Source organism: Amborella trichopoda, chromosome 11 (genome assembly GCF_054954075.1).
Source record: "Amborella trichopoda isolate Santa Cruz 75 chromosome 11, AtrichopodaSantaCruz75HAP2 v2.0, whole genome shotgun sequence".
Lineage (NCBI taxonomy): Eukaryota > Viridiplantae > Streptophyta > Magnoliopsida > Amborellales > Amborellaceae > Amborella > Amborella trichopoda.
Genome location: NC_142346.1, coordinates 6,835,597 through 6,857,419, shown reverse-complemented (window position 1 = coordinate 6,857,419; position 21,823 = coordinate 6,835,597). Strand labels below are relative to the sequence as shown.

At 32.7% G+C, this 21,823-nt stretch overlaps 1 pseudogene across 1 annotated transcript; it reads left to right on the top strand.

Moving 5' to 3' along the window:
• The first annotated feature begins 1,805 nt into the window (after positions 1-1,805).
• LOC148779712 (putative mannitol dehydrogenase) lies at positions 1,806-20,098 on the top strand (annotated as a pseudogene). Its single transcript, XR_016044079.1, has 5 exons — positions 1,806-1,903; positions 17,024-17,137; positions 17,789-18,299; positions 19,317-19,470; positions 19,618-20,098. The product of XR_016044079.1 is annotated as a putative mannitol dehydrogenase (transcript).
• The last annotated feature ends 1,725 nt before the right edge of the window (positions 20,099-21,823 follow it).

Below are 21,823 nucleotides of genomic sequence, written 5' to 3'. Positions count from 1 at the left end.
CTCAAAATTTCGTACTGCAATTACCAAACCTTCTAGTTTACTAATTAAACTTCTTCCCATTTTTTAATTTGTAACATAATTATTTTGAATTTGGTATTATAAATTTATTGTTTATTTGAAATTATATAGAAAGACATTTGAAAGAATTCTATAAAAAATAAATAAATATAAGACTTATCACAATAAAATCAAGCTATTCCAATCATATTATTCCAATGACTTATCATGTTTAGGCCAGTGTTTGTAAAATCAAACCGAAATGGTTAACCCGACATGAGCCTGGAAGCGGTTTAACCAGCCTAACTGGTAAACCGACCAATTCAACCTCTCTAACTGTGCAAGTCTTAGTCGGTCAAAAAAGTGTTGAAAAAAATAAAAAAAAATACAAAAATATGACATGCTTATAAAGAATAATTAAAACAAAACACATTCAAATAAAGTTGAAAATTATTGAAAAAAAATAGATTTTAACTCATTTTATATTTACCAAGGGCTATTTTTAAAAAGAAAAAGTTTATATAAGGATGAAACCTTACATTGTAGAACTATGGATGCACCTCAAAAATCCATCGGAAAGGTATTTTTAATATTGAAAAACCGTTTGGTTGATCAACTCGACATCAAGATGTATGACCATGAAAAATAAAAAGATTTTAAGTCTCAGAAATAGTGCATTTTACAACATATTATTTACACCGACAATGTTCAAGATTTTCATATGTTTATAGATCTTGGTTTTAACCATTTTTGAAATTTAAAATTTTATAATTAGATATAAAAATAGATTTTGAGATATTCCTAAGAATATTTTACATCAATTTTATACCATGATAAACTTTGAAGGTGCACCTTACCTCTACACCTACAGATGCATCTATATGCCAACTGCACCCATTTTAAAATTTTCTAAAAAAGACGGAAGAATATAAAAGTGAGTATTAATGACCAAAATGATTTTTAATATTTACCCTAATGTAAAGAATATTTAAAAATGCATTACAGCTCAAATTCCCTATTTTTGAGAATTTATATACATTTTTTTGAATTTTTTTTTAAATACCGGTTAATCACCCTAACTGCCCAAAACCGTAACCGGTTAGATCTAACCGAGTGGTTAGCGGTTAGATCAGGCAATTTTGCTAACAATGGTTGAAACCAAAGTCTAATCATGCTAGAAGTGCCAAAGACATGCAAAATAAGTAGAAAATGGTGTCATGATGACTTTAGAATGATACAATCTATTATTAGAAAATGGAATGGTGATGATGTTATTCTTTGAAAATATTTTTGGAATAGTATGATTTTAATTCCGCATTTCAATGGAATTTTGTGACAAAAAAGAAAGATATGATTGTTTATAAGAACGTAAAATGTTGGCAATGCATGTCCCATAGTTCTTTTCTTCCTGATATAAGCAAACAGTAGCAATGTATTTCCCAAGTTGCATCTAAATACTACTCAAACCATAACAAGCTAATGTATTATGGAGTAATATATTACGTCAATAATATATTTCACAAACAATATATTTTCAGGTATTCAAACGACCTCAAAATATCTCCACCATCACTAAGGGCTGCATGTCATTGCCTACATCATCAGACGTAAGAACGTCTGCCCTTATCCATTTTAAGGAGATTCCCTTATGAATAGTGCAAGAGAAACTGCCCCTTTTTATTATTCAAACTTTTTTGGAGGATATGTGCTCTCTTACATTTTAGCTATTTTAGTGTGAAAAAGTTGCAGTTTTTCATGTGGGTACAGAAAGAGAAATCATTCACCTCCATTTTCTCTCTCTAAAAAAAATGTCAATTCCTCCAGAGAACGAGCACCCTCAGAAGGCTACTGGGTGGGCAGCAGTGGATTCCTCCGGCGTTCTCTTCCCCTTGAACTTCTCCCGCAGGTATTATTGATTTTCATTCAATCTTTTAATCAAAAAGTTGACAGTGGTGACTGTGCAGGCCCGTGAATGTTCCATATTTAAGGTCTGAAAGACATCTTAAATAAGCAAAATTCATTTCAACTTTCATATGCAGGTCCAAACCTTGTGCATGTATGATGATATTGTAAGAATTGAAATGAATGGTCCATTAAGAGTTAAAAACTACTAAATATACATAAAAAAAATTTGGGATTCATAATTATAATGGTCGAGACTAAGCTATAAATCCTCTAAGATGAATTTTGGAAGGTGCATGCTTTTGAATAAGTTCTTCACGCTCATTGTCAAAAAAAAAAAGGGGTTCCTCACACTCACCAACCCTATCAGTTTCCAATGTATCATCCTTGAAACCCCAAAATCTAATATGGCATGTAGTTATATTTAATCTATTTATTTTATTTTTTTGGTTCATATTGAAATTCATTGATCAAGGTTATGGAGGAGAGACTACACCTTTATATTGATTCCTGTTATTGTTGTTGTTGAGAAATAACATAGTAAACTACACCTTTATACTGATTCTTGTTGTTGTTGTTGAGAAATAACATATTAAAGTCCATACTTTAGTACATTTAATATGTTTCTTTCGGTTATATCCCAGTGTCATTTCAAAAGGGAATATCAATTCTGATTGTATGGAGCATGAGAATGTCTTGTTCGCTTTTCTTTTGCCATCTTATATTAAATGGGAAAGCATAGAATGAGATTATTCTCCTTTCGTACAAAGTGGTAACCTTAATTTTGAACATTGGATGTGAAATTAGGCAGCTGTAATAATTTCATTGATCAAGTACAAGTTTCAAAAGAAATTTTTTCAAACTTTGTGACACATCCAAGCTATCAAATTTCACATCGGTTGTAAGCAATTGTGACCCTCTTTTATCATAGGTAAATGGTCTCATTGTATACATTCCCATATTAAATAGAGTTGTATCACTTCGACATCAACCCAATTGTTTCTTCCTATGTTAAAATATTCACGTTCGATGGTTGTAAGTAATTGCGACCACCTTGTATCACAAGTAAATGGTCTCATTGTATACATTCCCATATTAAATAGAGTTGTATCATTGCTTTTGACATCAACCCAATTATTTCTTCTTATTCCAAAAATATTGTTTCAAAGTATTGTTTGTTGGCTCTGTGTCAAATTTTTTTATTTTTTACCAATTTTACCCCCGGTTCGATTGTTCAAACTTTAGACCACTTTGTAACCCCGTCAATTTTGATTTTTTGTCAAGTTTGTTCTGGTCTGATTTTTTAAAACTCGAACCGCTTGGTAACCTCGACATTTTTTATTTTTTACCAAGTTTGCCCCCCACATTATTTTCTAAAAAAATTCAACAAAAAATATCGGACTGCATTCTGTTATTTACTTTTTAAGTAAATTTAATAACCCTATAAATCGAACATCGAACGACATTCTGTTCTATTTTTTTGTGTAAACTTAACGGTCCTATGATTCTAATATCAGACTATATTATATTCAATAAAAACCAGCGTTTTAAAAAACGCCGAGTCGAACCGGACTCGCCCGGTTCGACTCGGAAATAGTGAAAAAGGAACCGGATCGCCCCGAAAATCGGAAATCGTCCGGTTCTAGAGAGAACCGGACGATTCTGTACAGTGAATCGCCGATTCACTGTACGGAATCGGCGAGTCCGAACAGTGAATCGGCGATTCCGTACGGAATTTTTTTTTTTTTTTTTTTTTTTTTTTTTTTTTTTTTTTTTTTTTTTTTTTGGTAATCCATGATAGATTTTTTTTGTAATCCATGATCGAATTTTTTGGTTTTTTGTAACCCATAATAGAATTTTTTGTAATCCATGATCGAAATGTTTGTTTTCTTTTCTTGTAATCCATGATCGATTTTTTTGTTTTTTTTTTTTTTTTTGTAACCCATGATAGAATTTTTTGTAATCCATGATCGAATGTTTTGTAATATATGATCGAAATGTTTGTTTTTTTTTTGTAATCCATGATTGAAATGTTTGTTTGTTTTTTTTTAATCCATGATTGAATTTTTTGTTTTTTGCTTTTTTTGTAACCCATGATAGAGTTTTTTGTAATCCATGATTGAATTTTTTGTAATCCATGATCGAACTATTTTTTTCTTTTTTTGTAATCCACGATTGAATTTTTTGTTTTTTTTGTTTGTTTTTTTTTGTAATCCATGATCGAATTTTATGTAATCCATGATCGAATTTTATGTAATCCATGATTGAATTTTTTGAAAATTTGTGATTTTTTTTGTTTAATCCATGATCGAATTTTTTTTTGTAATCCATGATAGAATGTTTTGAAAATTTGTGATTTTTTTTTTAATCCATGATAGATTTTTTTGAAAATTTGTTTTTTTTTTTTTTTAATCCATATTATTCAAAGAGAAAACGAGAGAGATGATGATTCTGAGGCCACCCTATCCCAACCATATTATTCACATATCGAGTCCCAACAGCAACAGTGTAGGGATGAGCACGAAATACTGTAAATTAAATGCTGAATGGCGGTTCATGCAGGGAAAGAACATATTAATATTTGCATATTCATTCAAAAACATGAAAATTCTTAATGGAGTACCCTCATTTTTTATTGAATTCCTAAAAACCAATATTTATAATGAATTTTAATAATTTTTTCGAATTTTTTTGAAGCTTTATTCTGACCGATTCACCCGATTCCGATCCGGATCGGTTTTTGAAAAACCCGATCCGGGTCACCGATCCGGTTTTTAAACCATTGATAAAAACTAAACAATACGATCACAATCAGACCGCTATGCTAATGAAAAACTCATAATTAAGGAATTGGGAAGAATGAATAGCAGCAGCTAGCATTGCATGATCTTCCATTGGATAAAGGCTTTTAAGGCTGACGACCACAATGTGGGAGTTACGCACGATGCCTTTCTTATAAACACTTATCCTTGCTTGCAGCTTGAAGGACACTTGTCTACTCTTAGGGAGAGATGAACACATGGTTTCATGAACGACCTTTTGACATGTCAGTGACTACGATTCCCACTCTATGCAATCATTTGTGATAGTGTTTGGCATGTTTTTTTTATTCCTCTTTAATACTTGGGTTAAATTTTTAGGATTTGTTTTGTACTTTCTAGTACTTATCCCATAGACCTGCAGGGTTAAAGGTAACGAGTTTGCATATAGCAAAGCAGAACCCAGCAGCTTCGTCGGGCTGCCCGTCAGTTGAGCTCTCTCTTCCGGGCGGGCGTAAGCTCATCAGTGGTTCCAGCGTCTTCCTTCGCTCATGCGCCCACCACCCGCCCTCTATCATGAGCAAAGACCCTCACCCAGGCCTGCCTTTCACTCATTGATAGGAAATCAAATGGTTTGATGGTTCCAAAACATCAAAAGGTAGTTTGATGCTCGAAACATCAGACTGTCTTCTATTGAATTTTTTAATAAATAATAGGGGACAAACTTGACAAAAAATCCAAATTGTTGGGGTTACAAAACGGTTCGAGGTTTAAAAAATCGGACTAGAGATAAACTTGGTAAGAAATAAAAAATAAAATTTGAGATTCCATCCTTCGGAGTAATAATGTCATATTTTTTAGTCATTTCGCTATAACAGTATTATAAATCGGTCCATAAGTACATTTCCCCACAAATTATCTATTAGAGCACATTTTTTTGGTGCAAAAATATCTCTTGAAAAATATTTTCCCATTAGAATTGCCTTACACATGTTTGGTAAGAGAAGAATCATAAAAAGACAAAACTCATGGTAAAATGTTTTACCATAAAATGATCCACTTTGCATGAAAACAAAACTACACCTCTACCCATGGGCAACCATTTCTAGAGTTTTATTTTCACACGTGAATCCACTATTCACTATTTATAATAGAATAGATATTATATAATAATTTATAATTTATGATATATTAAACATATTTTAATAACATTTAATATATAATATATAACAATAATTTATATAAATAATTTATTAGTTAATACTATAATATATGATATATTATTAGATAATATATGTATGTATCATCATCATAGCCTTTTTCCAATTAAGTGGGGTCGGCTACACAAATCCTGAACCGTCATTCCGCTCAATTTAAGGTCATACCCTTAGTGATGTCATAAGTCCCCATATCTTTTCGGACTACTTCTAACCACATCCTTTTGGGCCTATCCCTTGGCCTTTTCAATCCTTCCACTTGAACTAACTCGTACCTTCTAACAGTTGTTGTACTGGGTCGAAGCCACACATGGCCAGCCTACTTAAGTCAACTATCTCTTATATTATCATCTATTAGTGCCATAACTAAACTTTCCCAAATTGATTTATTTCAAATTCTATCCTTTCTTGTCTTGCCGCTCACCCATCTCAATATCCTCATCTCCGCTACACTCATTTTATGGGTATATTGTTTTTGTCAGCCCGACATTCTGCCCCATAAAGGAAAGGTGGTCTCACAGGTGTTTTATAGAACTTACCTTTCAGCATCATTGATATGCGGCGATCACATAAAATTTCAGTTGCACATCTCCACTTTCCCACCTTGCCCTAATTCTATATGCGACATCTTCCTCAATCTCCTAATTTTCCCAGATTTTAGATCCAAACTATCGAAAGGGCGTCTTTTTTCCATATACTCTATCTTAATCCGGCTAATTTTAATTCTAGAGCATCTTCCAAGTTCTAACTTTGTGTTAATGTTGTTTCGAGTCTCATTGATCAAAATTATATCATCTGCCAACAACATGCACCACGGTACCTCCTCCTGCAAGTGCGTAGTTATGTCGTCCATAATTAAGACAAAGAGTTATGGGCTCAATGCTGACCCTTGATGTAGAGTCATTGAAAACTCACTCGTCTCTCCACTAGTTGTTCGTACACTAGTTAGCTCTCCATCGTACATCTCTCTCGCCAAGTCGATGTAGTGTCTCGAGACTCATTTCTTTTCCAACACCCTCTAAATCATATCTCGAGGTACTCTATTATAAGCTTTCTAAGTCAATAAAGACCATGTGGAGGTCTTTTCCCTTCGTCTTAAACTTCTTAATTAGTTGTCTAAGTAGGAAAATTGCCTCGATTGTTGACATTCTTGATATAAAACCATATTGGTTTTCAAATACACTCGTTTCATGCCTTAGTTGTTGCTCAATCATTCTCTTCCAAAGCTTCATAATATGACTCATAAGTATGATCCCTCGATAGTTCACACAATTTTGTAGGTCTCATTTGTTCTTGTAAATAGGTACCACAATATTTGTTCTCCATTCTTTCTGCCATTTTCTTTGTTCTCAGCACCTTGTAGAATTGCTTTGTCAGCCAGTCAATGGCAATCTCACCGATGCACTTCCAAACCTCTATCAGGATACCATATGGTCCTCAAGCCTTTTCTATCTTTATCATTTTCAAAGCTTCTTTCACTTTACCATCCTAATCCTACAAATGTATCTATGACCTTCGCCTTCATTTATACCAGCAGTTCATTCTATCGCTTTGTTCCCACTATGTTCGTCTTTTAATAATTTTTTAAAATAAACTATCCACCTTTAGTATACCTCTTCATCCTTCACCAAGACCTTTTGATCTTCATTCTTAATGTATTTAATATGGTTTAGATCCCTACACCTTTTCTATGTTATTTTTGCTAATTTGAAAACATATTTTTCACTTTATCTTATTCCCAATTTATTGTATAGATTATCATATGCCTTAATTTTTGCTTTACTTACTATTTGTTTAGCGTTTTTTTTAGCATTTTTATATTCTTCTAAGTTTTGATCATTTCTATTACACTGTCAAGTTTTATAACATGATCGCTTATTGTTAATGGTCTTTTAGACCTCATCACTCCACTATCATGTTTCCTTATTGAAGTTTCTTTCCTTATTGAAATTTCTTTTTCCTTTAGATTCTCCTAAAACTTGTTTTGCTACTTTCTTGGTACAGTCAGCCATCTCATTACATATTACATCGATATCATGTTCAGAGTTCCATTTTTCTACTTCAACTAATTTTTTTAATAAATCTATTTTCTGATTTTTTAAATTTTACCTCCTAGTTCTTAGACACATATTACTTTCACCCCTTCTCTACCATGTCTTTAAGTAAATGTCTATAACCAAGAGCTTATGTTGGGTACTTAAACTCTCTCATAGGATAATCTTGCAGTTTACCTTCTTAACTAGGAAGAAGTCTAGTTGGTTTTTATGTGATCTACTTTTATTGGTTATTAAATGTTCATCTCACCTTTAAAGCAAGTGTTTAGCATTGCTAGGTCGTAGGCTATAGCAAAATCTAGAATAGTCTCACCCATCTCATTTCTTTACTCAAACCCATATCCCCCATATGCCCCTTCTTATCATCTACTATCCTTCCCTACATGGCCATTTAAGTCCCCTCCTAAAACAGTCCTCTCTCCATTTGTTATGTCTTGGACTATTCCATCTCTGTCTTCCCAAAATTGTCTCTTAATTCTATCATCTAACCCTACTTGTGGTGCATGAGCACTAATTACGTTAATTATCTCTTGCCCTAATACAAGTTTAATTAATAGGAGCCTATCACCTATTCTTTTGACATTAACTACTTTATCTTTTAAAATTTTTCTAGTATTATGCCTACGCCATTTTTGTTATCCTTTTATGTATACCAAAGTTTATACCCATCTATTTCTTTAGCTTTTTCTACTTTCCATTTAGTTTCGTGTAGACATATTATGTTTACTCTCCTCCATCTTATTGTATTAACTAACTCTATACTTTTACTTGTAAGTGTTCTTACATTCCATGTAGCTATACGAATCCTATTCTCTTGGACTAGCTTCTTTATCCATGCTCGTTCAGGATGTCGCGGGAACCTTTACCCTTTTTTCACCTCAACTGGGAATGCCCTAGCTAATCCTTGCTTATTTTTCACTGTACCCGGGGTATAATACAGCACGTCGCTTCTGCGTAATACCCTAGTATAAGTAAATATTGTAGTTCCATGATTCATGACGAGTTTTGGTAAAATTTTATGTTGGTAACCTACCTAACACAACCCAATCCTTTTACCCGAGCATGGGACAGATTAAGGGAAAGTTTAAGGTCATCACCCTTCTTAGACCTATAATATATAAGTATAATATATAATATATATAAATTATATATGATATATAACATTTATTATACAATATTGATATTATATGTATAACATACATATCATATAATATAGTAATTATATACATGCTATATAATATAAATATTATATATAATATATATTACACATATTATTAATATATACATTATTAAGTTATATATATAATATATTTTATTGTGGAAGTATCTACAAAACGTCTATAGGTGAATTCTACAGAACTTCACCTACACCTCATCACCATCTAAAGTTTTTCACACTGTCACAATTTTTGGTAGTATTTGAATTTTTATAATTTTTTTTACTTCTAAGATTTATCTAAAATTTGGGCATATATACATCTGACCAAGTCGCACCAAAATAAAATATTAAAAAAGTAATAGTCATAAAATAAAATGATGAATTACCCCTAAAACTTTATAGGCGTATTTTATGTATTTTTTATCATTCAAATTATTTGTTTTATATTTTATTCACATGCATCTCACTAAGGCGCACGCACATACAAAATTTCAAATTGTTATGATTTGTAAAAAAACATAATAAAATTCAAATATTATCAAACGTATGTGACCGTATGATAAATTTTGAACGGTAATAAAGCCTTAGGTGCAGTACTGTAGAACTTCACTTATAGGCGTTTTGTAGTTTTTTTTCCTTTTATTATATAATATATTATATAGTTTATTATATAATATATTGTATTTATATAATAAGAATTTACAATACAATATAAATTATATAATAGTTATATTTTAACAAACAAATAGTATTTTGATAGTATTTAAATAGTATTTAATACCTATAAGTATATATTATGCTTTTTAACATGTTAATAAACATGGAGAAAAAGAAAATTTGGAAAAAAAATTTTGTAAAGTTTTTACATATGTAAATATTTTTTTTGGGGAAATATTTATGCACCAACCAAACTTACCCTTAGTGCACTTAATAAGTGTGTAGTTTGTATAAGGTTGAGACGCTAAACAATCAAAGTAAAGTAAGGTGTACCTCTAAATAGTATCAAAAGATGAGTGTCTTTAGTAACAAAGATCTTCATGATGGCATGAAAACTTATTTTCATCTCTAATATTTAAAACTTTAAAAATAGTGTAGATCTAGCTTATCTATAAATACTTTAAAATATTAAAAATTGACAGTCTTGATAATGCATTACAAGATGCACTATTTCTCATACTCAAAATCCATTTTTTTTCTCATATGTGCATCTTGAGGTTGAGACGATGGATCTTAGAGTTTTGCAACATTGAAACAACTCCTATTGAATTGTTGAGGTGCATTTGATTGTTTAGACCCTCAACCTTATATAAACTTTTTTTATTTAAAATAGAACTGTAGATCTGAGGGGTTTTTTTATGTATACTTTATGCGATCTATATCTGTGGCCTCCCAAATTTGGATTCAATCCATTGGATTCTATATGCAGAGCTTTTCACCTGAGGGCTAATATTTTTTAGGACATTATAGCTCGAGGGGTAATGCTAGAGAAATTAGCTCAAGGTTGTATAATAATGAACTATTATCTTGATATTATTCTTATATACTTTTTATTGGGACTAATATTGGAGGTCTCCAAGATATAGGGTTACATCAATCTACAAGATTGTTTTGTGAGTTTTAGGCAAGAGAGCTAATATCTATATATGACTTAAGGTTTATCTATATATATATATATATATAGATGGGGCAATGATTTCATGCAATCGTTATATAGTAATATGATGCAACAACCTTAAAAAACCATATAATGGCTATTTGTTTGATTCAAGTCTTGAAATATACACTCTTTTAATTCTAATAAACAATCATAAAAAAAGAAAAAATTGAAAACACAATCTACAAAGTATTTTTTTATCCCAATTAACACAGGCCGCTCATTTTGGTGAGATGTTTAGATCTAGGCCTTAGAAGGATCTTTTTTTATTTCTCATATTTTTGGATGGCTTTATTATCATTAGATGAACAATGTTAAAAAACTAAAAAATAATTTTGAGTTTATAAAGGCTAAGATCTTGAAATTCACAAAATGAATGGTCTAGATTCATTTTTGGATGGGACTCATTTTGACCATATCTAGGGTTCAAATTGAGCTTTTGTTTTTGGGGAGATTGATTATTGAGATGAAGAGAGAGTGTGTACAAAATTTGAGGTCATAGAAATACTACAAACATGGTTTTCTAGAAGTACCGTTGCATTATACTTGATACAACCGATGCATTGGATCATTGCTCAAATATATATATATATATATATATATATATATATATAAAGGTTAATTTTATATGAGGTGTTAACCTTATAATGTAAAAGTATGGCACACCTTGTCCAAGAAAATCATCCAATTGATAATCTCGAGCTGCAGATGCATGGATATGACAAAAAAGGATTTGAAGTATCTATAGTAGTGTATCTTGTAACACATTATTTGGACCGTTCACTTTTAAAATTTTCAAGTGTTTATTGATATGCTTGATCTACACTATTTTTAGGGCTTTAAGTTTCATAATGAAGAGTGAAAATAGATTTCCAAGCCATTATAAGAGTTTCTGGCACCAGCATTGCTTCATTTGGATTTTGGTGTATGCGTTGGTTTGACTGTTGAAGGTCGACGTATTCTATAAACCACCTTCTTAACATAGCATGTGACTTTCAAATATCTCTCTTATTTTCCCAAAATCTCCCTCTCTCTCTCTCTCTCTCTCTCTCTCTCTCTCTCTCTCTCTCAATCCTAATTCTAAACTTTTAATGGAAGCATCAATGTACAACACTCACTCCCCTAGTGTTCATCCCTTAAATTTTTTCTCTGATACAAAATAAGTCCCCTATACTCCTACTGAATCGGAGAAAATCCAAGAGAAAATCCCCTTAACTCAGAGTAAACCCAAGGAAAGGAAGAGGAAAATGGCAACAAAAAAAAAAGAGGATAAATTAAATTTTGAAAGGGATATCTTTGAATGCAACAAAGGATATGAGAGAAGAGAAGATTCACTCGAGAAAGAATAAGCTATGGACCCGAAAACCCAAACCATAGTAAGTTGCCAAAGGAAAACTAACTGTGACTATCTGGTTTTGAGGCTGTAGGCCCCAACCAAATAATCACAACCCAAATTGGTGGACATATAGGGGATGGAGGTATAAGCTCTAGAACGATAATGGTAGGAAGAGTATGTACACTCTTAATTCGATTAAGGATTTGTTGAGGGAAAATGTTATCTTTTACGTTCACCCTCCATTTTTTTGTTTGCCGCATGGAGCATATGTCAGGTGGTGTCTTCTTATTTTCTCACTCTACTCCAACATCTTTATGTTCCGTATACAGCCTACCCTTTTATCTATCAAGCAAAATTTATAGGACTTCAATGCAATCTGGGAAGGAACACCAAAAGAAGAGAAATAATGAAAAACACAGTCAAGCTTTATTTCATTCATCATCATCATCATCATCATCATCATTATCTTCCAAGCGTTATTCTGATTATTTGGGGTTGGCGTCACAAATCATGTTTCATTCAGTCAAACTATAAATTGCTAAATCTCTTCTCATTACTTTCATTCATGTCCTTTTAGGCCTTAATTTGTGCCTTTTTAGAGTCTTCCACTTCAACTAAATAGCCCTACTAACTGATGTTATTCTAAGTTGACTTTGCACATAGCAGCCTACTTGAGTCTACTTTCCCTTATCTTATTGCTTATTGGTGCCAACCCTAAGTTCTTTCAAATCTCGTCATCATCATCATTAAAACCTTTTCCCAACTAATTGAGATGAGCTTTAAGAATCTTAGTCCACCATCCTACTCTATTAATAAGCAGATATCATTGATTATGGATTTATATAAGTTCTTTCAGTTGTAATCATTCCAAATTTATCCTTTCTTGGCTTGTCACTCATCCATCTCAATATCCTCACATCAGTTGTGTTCATTCTATAGATAGGTTGTTCCTGGACCACCCAACATTCTACCCCATACAGCTTGGCTGATTAAACTTTATTTCATTAAGGCCTTGAAATACAAAAAGGCTAATAAAGACTCTTGAACTCGGACTCTGAACTCGAAGAGAAGACTAAAAAGAATAATAATAAGAAGAAGAAGAGTAAGAAGGGTAAGAATGAGAAAACTTATGAGATGAGAGACTACTCGAAGAATCCCAATCTCTAGACGGCCTCTTGTTATTATCACACGAGCCATTGTTAGTTGTCATATGATCCTTCTAACAACTTCTCATGGCTCCTGATTAAAAAACGATACCCATAGCTTGTCACATGGCCCATCTGACGAATTCACATGGCACATATGGCTCTAAGTACAATTATAATAATAATTTTGATGCAAGAAATGTATATAACATGAACATTTACTTTTGATTAAAGGAGTTCAAAATCATTATTGACTGTGGATGTGTCATTGATTAGGAATGAAGTCCATATAAAATTTCTCAAATGTAATGGCACACTTTAATCTATCAGATTTCACATCCAATAGCTAAAAATTATTATGACCTCCTCATACCAAAATTAAATGGTTTCATATTATACAATCCCTTTAAAGCACACCATAATGACTCAAAACAAACATGATTACACCTCTGACACACACTATAACAACTTAGAACAAACAATAATGGCATCTCTAATGCACTAAGAACCGATATACTCTATAATGACCAAGTACAAGATTAATGAGGCCTTTGACTAATTTATACAATTATAATTACACAACTGGCTCAAGTGTAATGACTATATTGCCTACCTTAGCTGTTGTGCTAACTATGGTTCCTTGGGCAAAGATTCTGAGAGCTTCTTCTGTAAATTCCAGAGGGCTTTACGAGGTTCAGGCATGTGCTTCTTCTCAGAGGACGATTCCCTCTATTCTCTCCAATAATATTGCTATTCTAGCTCTTTGATGCGGGGAAATTTGAGGGAATAGTAAATTCAGCAAGAAACAAAGTTAAACACAAGCATAAGTCGAAGAAACCACATGTTTCCTCTTCACACCCAAGCTAGCATTGCAAAAGCTCAAGTATTTTTCTCTTTTAATTTCTAAACATCATGTGAAATTAACCACTTTAAGGCCCCACACACCTTTTATATATTATAATTCAATATTCAAATACCTTATATGTCCATACAATGTTAAACTTAAATTTTGTAAAGACAGTTTTACCCTGTGAACAATACTCGTGAATAGTACTTGTGAATAATACTCATGAAATAAATAATAAAACTATAAAAACCTTAGAATCCATAAAAAATTAAAAATCCTAAAAACTAAAATAAAAATATATATCCTTTAAAATTGAATAGAAATTAAAGTAAGTATAATTTTTCCCTCTGGTTGGAAAAAACTCGTTATCGAGTTTTAAAGTGTGACAAGATGAAATTGGTGCTAGTCTGGCAACATTCTTCAAGTCGAATATTGTAAACATGATCTTGGGACTTGTGGATTATTGCACTAATCAAAACACGATTATTAAGAATTGGAACAGAGAGACCCTTGAGGAAAGGGTCATTGTATATCGATACAATATTTTTAATCACACAAACTTGCCGAAATTGCATCACTTCAGCCATGTAACCCTGTTGAATTTGCCCCTGGTTTAGCTTTTGAACGCGCCATGATTGCACATTTGAGGTCAGTAATTAAACGAACAACTTCACATTTCAATTCTCCTTTGAGTCTTTCATTATTTTCCCACGTCAAATACTATTTGAACAACGAAATCTTGATCATCATCATAGATTGGGTCTCCTACAAGATCTGATTCTTCATCTAAGTATGTGTTGAAGATTGGTGGCAGATCCCAATCTACATTCTGCTTATTTTTTTAAACAATCGATGTTAAAATTAAGAATCTCATCCTCGAAATCAAAAATTTAGAGTGATGATTAATACATCTAGGTCTTTTGTCACTATCTTCATCACTCAAATCTACACGGGGAGCGTAAAAGTGGAAAGGCTTGCACTCGAGTTCTTCTTGGGCTAAACGATCACCATCTTATTCATTATTAAGCCTCTCGAACAGCTGCATCAGCTGTTGAACTTGCCTTTCAATTTCCTCAATTCTGTCATCTATGGGGATCATGAAGCGAATCTACAAAAATCCCTCTTTTACAGCCCCTTCTCGCTGACTTTGGTTCGTCAAAATCATAAACCCTAAGCAAATAATCAACAAATATTGTTGAAATCAACAAGATTTAGGTTGTTTTGACAAAACTTTGGCCAAAACCAGCAAACCCTAGATCGCACTCTAATTCCCCCTCTTTGTTGCGGATTTAGGGTACTAAAAATGTGGTGCTACAGTAACTCCCGTACATGCTACAGTAACTTCTGTGTAGATTAAGAGCTCTGATACCAATTTGATGTGGGAAAATTTGAGGAAACAGTAAAATCAACAAGAAACAAAGCTTAATGTAACTATAAGTCGATGAAACTACAGGTTTCTTCTCCATATCCAAGCTAGGGTTGCAAAAGCCTAATCTTTTATCTCTTTCAATTTCTAAATATCATGTGGAATTAACCCTTTTAAGACCCCACATACTTCTTATATATTATAATTCAATATTCAAAATCCTTATATGTCTATACAATGATCAAAATGTCCTATATATCTTAACTTAAACTTAAATTTTGTAATGACAGTTTTACCCCCATGCGATGTACTAATGAATAGTACTCATGAAATAAATAATAAAGTTATGAAAACCCTATAATTCCTAAAAAATTAAAAATTCTCAAAATACCTAAAACTAAAATTAAAATATACATCATTTAAAATTGAATAGAAATTATAAATAAATATAATTTTACCTTTCATCACTACTCTCACGTATGGAACATGAGCTCCATCTCAGTCTCTTGTCGAGCCTCTTCTAGCAAGGTCCTCGTAGCTCATTATGGGGCTAGCATATGAGTAGGTACATGTTGCATTTCCGGTGTAGGCCTCTTGTTGATCTGCACCCAGTGAGTCCTCATTAAGGATTTTGTTGTGATGTCCTACAAAATTGTCTTTCTGTTCATGAATGGCTGAAATGATTTTGTGCCTCTGCATCCTCAGGTGTTGTGGGAACAATCTAGGTAAACCATTCTTAAGGCAGTGTGGGAACAATCTTGGTAAACGTATAATATATAGTATCTGCACTCTGTAAAGCATTGGATACGCTTGAATTTTCACTTGACAACTTAATCCACTAGGTTTTTGTGTTGGCATAGAAAGATGGGACCCTAGAATTGGATATAATCACTCTGTTGGATTCAAGAATGGGGAGTCCAACATAAGACGATCATCTTCAGTAGGCTCTGAAAACAATCTCTCATTTTTTCTTGTGTTACATACTATGAGCAATTTTGAAGATTTTATCACTCTTTATAACAAGTATTCTCCTATATTCTTCATTGGTTTGGCACACCACATTCTCAACTGTATTTATTTCCCCATTACTACTCTTAAAAGTTTGTGTATATGAAATTATAAATCCACAGGCACAAGAAAGAAGAGCAAAAAATTGTCTTATTTTTTACCCTGAAGTTATGATTGCTTTTAAAATGTCTTGAAATGTTTGATTATGGAGTTATTCAAATTCAGAGCTCAGTCCATGATAAGTGTGTTGGTATTAGAAAAATCGGTTTTAGCTAAAAATTTCGACACTCCGGAGATGTATGGTATACGGTAACCGCATATGTCACCACCATGCAATTCTAAAGCTCAATATTAAATCAACCTTAGTATCTTATTTACATCTACATGTAACTTTTCAAAAGCAAAAAATGATATTCATCCATGTTGACTTAATCCTCCCCATGACACCAGTAGTGTGGAGCTTAATTTCCCATTTTATGTATAAATATTTTGAAGGACCATGAAATCTATCTTCTCCTAATAGTTCTATTATTTAGCACCTAACTGTTAAATGGTTGGGGCACTTTTTTGTTGTTTCAGGGCAACTGGAAAAGAGGATGTGACCATAAAAACTCTCTACTGTGGGATCTGTCATACAGACCTTCACTACGCAAGGAATGAATGGGGAACTACACTGTATCCCTTAGTCCCAGGGTGAGTGCCACTTACTTCCCAATGTTTACATTTTTAATCAATTTGGTGGCTTCTTAGGTCGGGAAGTTGGACTGAAATCCTGCAAGCATTAAGCTATAACCAACTTTCAACAATGACTTACTGTTACTCCAAGGGGAACCTCCATGAAATGTAAATCGTTTCATATATAATGAACATACCCCTTCTTAAATACATAAACTTATAAAGAATAATCCTTTGTATGGTATATTTATTTTGGTCACACCCTCATATAAAATAATGTGATTTCTTCGGTAAATGCTCCTTCTTACTAACCACATTGAATACAAGTTAGACACCTATATTTCCTTGAGAAGAATACTTGAAGTTTTAAATATTCTGTTCTTTAGAAATTTTATTATAAAGATACGGTTTTCTCCTGAGTATTTTACATCGAAAAACTTGACCATTCTCTCTCTCACACACACACATTTTGTTGTGTGTGGTCTGTCTAATATAAAGCTGTGTACAATGAGTACATGTCCTCATTATTGAGCAAGTGAACAGAGATAGGAGCTGTTGTTCATGCATGACAATATATGCACATACTAAATTGACTTTGTGCTCTCATTTTATGTAAAGAGTACATAGTATTCTCTGTATCTGCACATTTTGACAAGAAATCCTCAACAGACACGAGATTGTAGGGGTTGTAAACAGAGGTGGGAAGTAATGTGAAGACATTAATGGTGGGCGACAAGGTTGGCATGGGGGGCATAGTTGGATCATGCCAAAAGTGTGAATTATATGAGGAAAGCCTTGAAAACTTGTGCCCTGAAGCGATATTTAGTCTGCACGGGACCTACTACGATAGCACTCGAACTTACGGAGGCTTCTCAAGTAAATTGGTGGTCCACAATCATTATGTTGTTCGTTTTCCTGAAAACTTCCCTCTTGATGCTAGTGCTCCACTGCTTTGCGCAGGGATCAGTGTGTATAGCCCTATGAAATACTATGGCCTAGAGCCGGACACGCATTTAGGAGTCGTTGGGCTTGGTGCTCTCAGTCTCCTTGCAATAAAGATTGCTAAGGCACTGGGGCCCAAGGTCACTGCCATCAGCAAATCTCCTCCAAGGAGAAAGAAGCACTCGACCGGTTTGGGGCCGATAGGTTTTTGGTTAGCTCTAATCCTGAGCAAATGAAGGTAACAACTACAACGACAACAATAACAACAACAACAATAATAATTGGTATAGAAAATTGATAGCTGCCATAACCTATCTGATTTTATGTTGCCAAAAGGACTTTTTGCATTTGATTCAAATTTTAAACAATAACTATTAGTTTGTATTTTGTAAAGGGTTTACATATTTGGTACGCAAGACAGTTCTTCACTTAATGCATAATTAGTTTATCTAATTATGCTCTATAAAGATTTTTTTGCATTTGATTCAAATTTTTAGCAATAACTGTTAATGCGTGATACTTAGACGGTTTACATGGTTTGTGAAATAGTTCTGCTAGGTCAGTGTGCATTACTTAGGCTTCTTGGATTTGTATCTAATTTTTGGCAGTGACCATTAATTTGTAATATAGATGGTTTACTTTATTTGCAAAACAGTTCTTCAATGTCCAAGAAGATTATAAGCTGTTAATCAATGCATAATTAAGGATAAATTATGCATTATAACTTTGCCATAACATCGAGACAGCCTAAATACAAACTATTAATCACCGGACTGGAATATTAGATATTTTATGATTAGTGCCCAAAACACATGCTGATTTGAGTAAAATGCAACAGATGTTCTTAATATTAAATAAATGACATCCATATATTTCATTAAGAAAAAACCAACCATCCATTTTATTCTTGATGCTTACTTTGGCCCCATTTTTCAAACACTTGACTAAATCCAACTATATTGTATTGAGATCCTTCACTCTTGTTTAGGAAAACATACAAGGGAGAACATTTTCAGAAAAAGATAGCAAACAGATATAGCCATGAATTATTTTTATTGATGCATTTTATTCAAATTGCCACATTCTGTAGGCATGTAATATTATTGTAGGCATGCAAGATAGAAAACAGATATAGGCATTTTTTTTGTAAATATTCCCTAAAAAAACTTTGTTTACATCCCACTTATTAAACTTGTATATTATTCATTTTAGTATATGTAATACTTTGCTTTGATTGATTTAAATATTGTGCTAGGCTGCAATTGGAACCATGGAATATGTCATGGATACAGTTTCTAGTGACCATGCATTAGAGCCTTTTCTAGCTTTGCTCAAGGCTAATGGGAAATTTATTTTGCTTGGGGCACCTGATAAGCCTCTGCAGCTTCCTAGTCTCTCTTTGATATATGGTAAGCTGGACTATCAATCTGTATATTTTCGAGTTCGTATGTTTCAAACGTTATTTCAAGAATGAAACATCTTAGCTTCTTGTATTTGAATGTTTGGGTGTTCATCTATTAAAGAAAATACATCTGTCGTGGTACTCGGTCTTGTAGGAAGGAAGCTTATAGGGGGGGGCATGGTTGGAGGGATTAAAGAGACTCAAGAGATGATCGATTTTTGCGCGAAGCACAATATTATTACTGACATTGAGGTTATTCAGTTGGACAACCTCAACACAGCAATGAAAAGGTTGGCTGAAGGCGATGTCAAGTACCTCTTGATCATCGACATGGCGAACTCCTTATCTAGTTGAATGCCAGAGGCCACAAAATGTACCTTGAAGAAACAATTTGTCGCCTTCTGGTAAATGATGGCCCTCTAGCTTAATAAGGGAGTCCTGGGCCTTCAAGGAAATAATGTGCTTTTCAACATATCACAGGGAACTAATAGTATGTAATAATCCATATATTTAGAGATCAATCGTTGCTCTCATATTGTACAGTTAAGTTTAGGTAGGATAGCAGTCTGAGAATTTCAATTCGAAGTGTATGTAAAAACTATACGAGCAAATACTATTAGGGTGTGGTTTGTATAGAGCCGTGGCTTTAAACAATTACAGTAGAGCGCACCTTCAAATAGTATCGAGAAATGTGGTTTCAATACTAAAAATCTTTGTGGTAGCCTTATAATATATTTTCATCTCTAATTATAAAATTTAAAGCTTCAAAAATAATATACATCGAATTGATCTATAAAAACTTGAAGATCATAAAAATTGACGGTCCAAAAATGTATTACAAGATACACTATTTTTAAAACTTGAAATCTATTTTTTCTCATGTCCATGCATCTTGATATCGAGGTTGACAGAACACTTTGTTAAGAAATGGTTGTGTCAATATTCATATATTTTTACAAAATAATGAAAGCACATAATGTAATATTCATGTATTAGGTTGTATCTCAATTGTTGTATAATGCATTTTGGACTATGTATTCATATTTGTGATGATTATAAGCTCTTTTTTTCTGGTCAGGGAAATGTCGTCCAAATATTCACGTGTTTTTGCAAAATTATGGAAGTACATAATATACGGTTTTAGGAAACTCAAAAAATACTCTTTTTAGGGATTTTTAGTATTTAAGGGCCAATTTGGATGTGAAAGAAAAAATTATTCACATTGAGAAAAATTGAAAAATTTTTCTTCCTCAATTAAGAAACATTATCGTCTTATTTTATGACGTTGGTAGACTGTTTGGAGGTCTATTAAAATATGAGAAGAAAATTTTATTCGCCAGATAAATCTATTTAGATGCGTTGCAATAAATCCTAGCTTCGTACTTTTTATTTATTTATCTCATTACATAAAAAGTTTAACCAACCTTAGTTTTTAACTTTGTTTTTTCATGGTTTTGATAGACAAATAATTTGGAAAATATAAATTATTCTATAAGTATAGAGAGGAGAATGAACAAATATAATTGAAAATAAAAGAGTTTTACACGAATTCCATAACCCATGATTGATAACCCTAGTAAATTATTATAATCCAAAGTATTGGCAATTTGACACAAAAGAGAGTAATGAGAAACACAAATTACATATCTGTGTGTCAATTTGTGCTTAAGAGTGAGCACAATAATCATCCCAAAATACATTAGCAATATGATCTCGCAGAATATACCTGATCTCAAATTATCAGTTCCTTCAACTAATTCAAGTTCAAGATCCCTATTATACTCCTCATAAAGCGAATCATCACCACCTGTTACAGTTCCGATATGATTATATAAAGTACAAGCAGCAACGCCTATCTTAACTTGTGCTCCATAAGGATATATTGTTGCCACATTCAAGAAGATGAGTCATTTCTTCAACACACCAAATGCAGATTAAATAACATTATGAAGATATAAATGTCGAAGGTTGAAGAGCTCCTTTGCATTTTGTAGGGCTAAAATTCTCCAACCATAGGCCTTCAAATGATACGTCACAACCGTAAATGGAGCTATAAAGTTTCGTGTGTTCTCACAACCAGCATCGATGAGATAATATTTATCTAAAATCATATAAAAAGTTATAGCTATATATTCTAAAAATAATAATACTTTTGTAGGAAGTGAATGAGGACTATGACATTTAGCCGTCTTGAAATGAAATTTAAATATTCCAAAATATAAAACTTTTGAAGGTAAATAATTGTGACATTGGGGAACCTTGAAACTCGATTTTAGTGCAGCTTTTAATACAGAAGAATTTGATGATAATCTCTTCCACCCATCAAGTACATACAAAAAACAAAGGTGAAAAGAACAAGT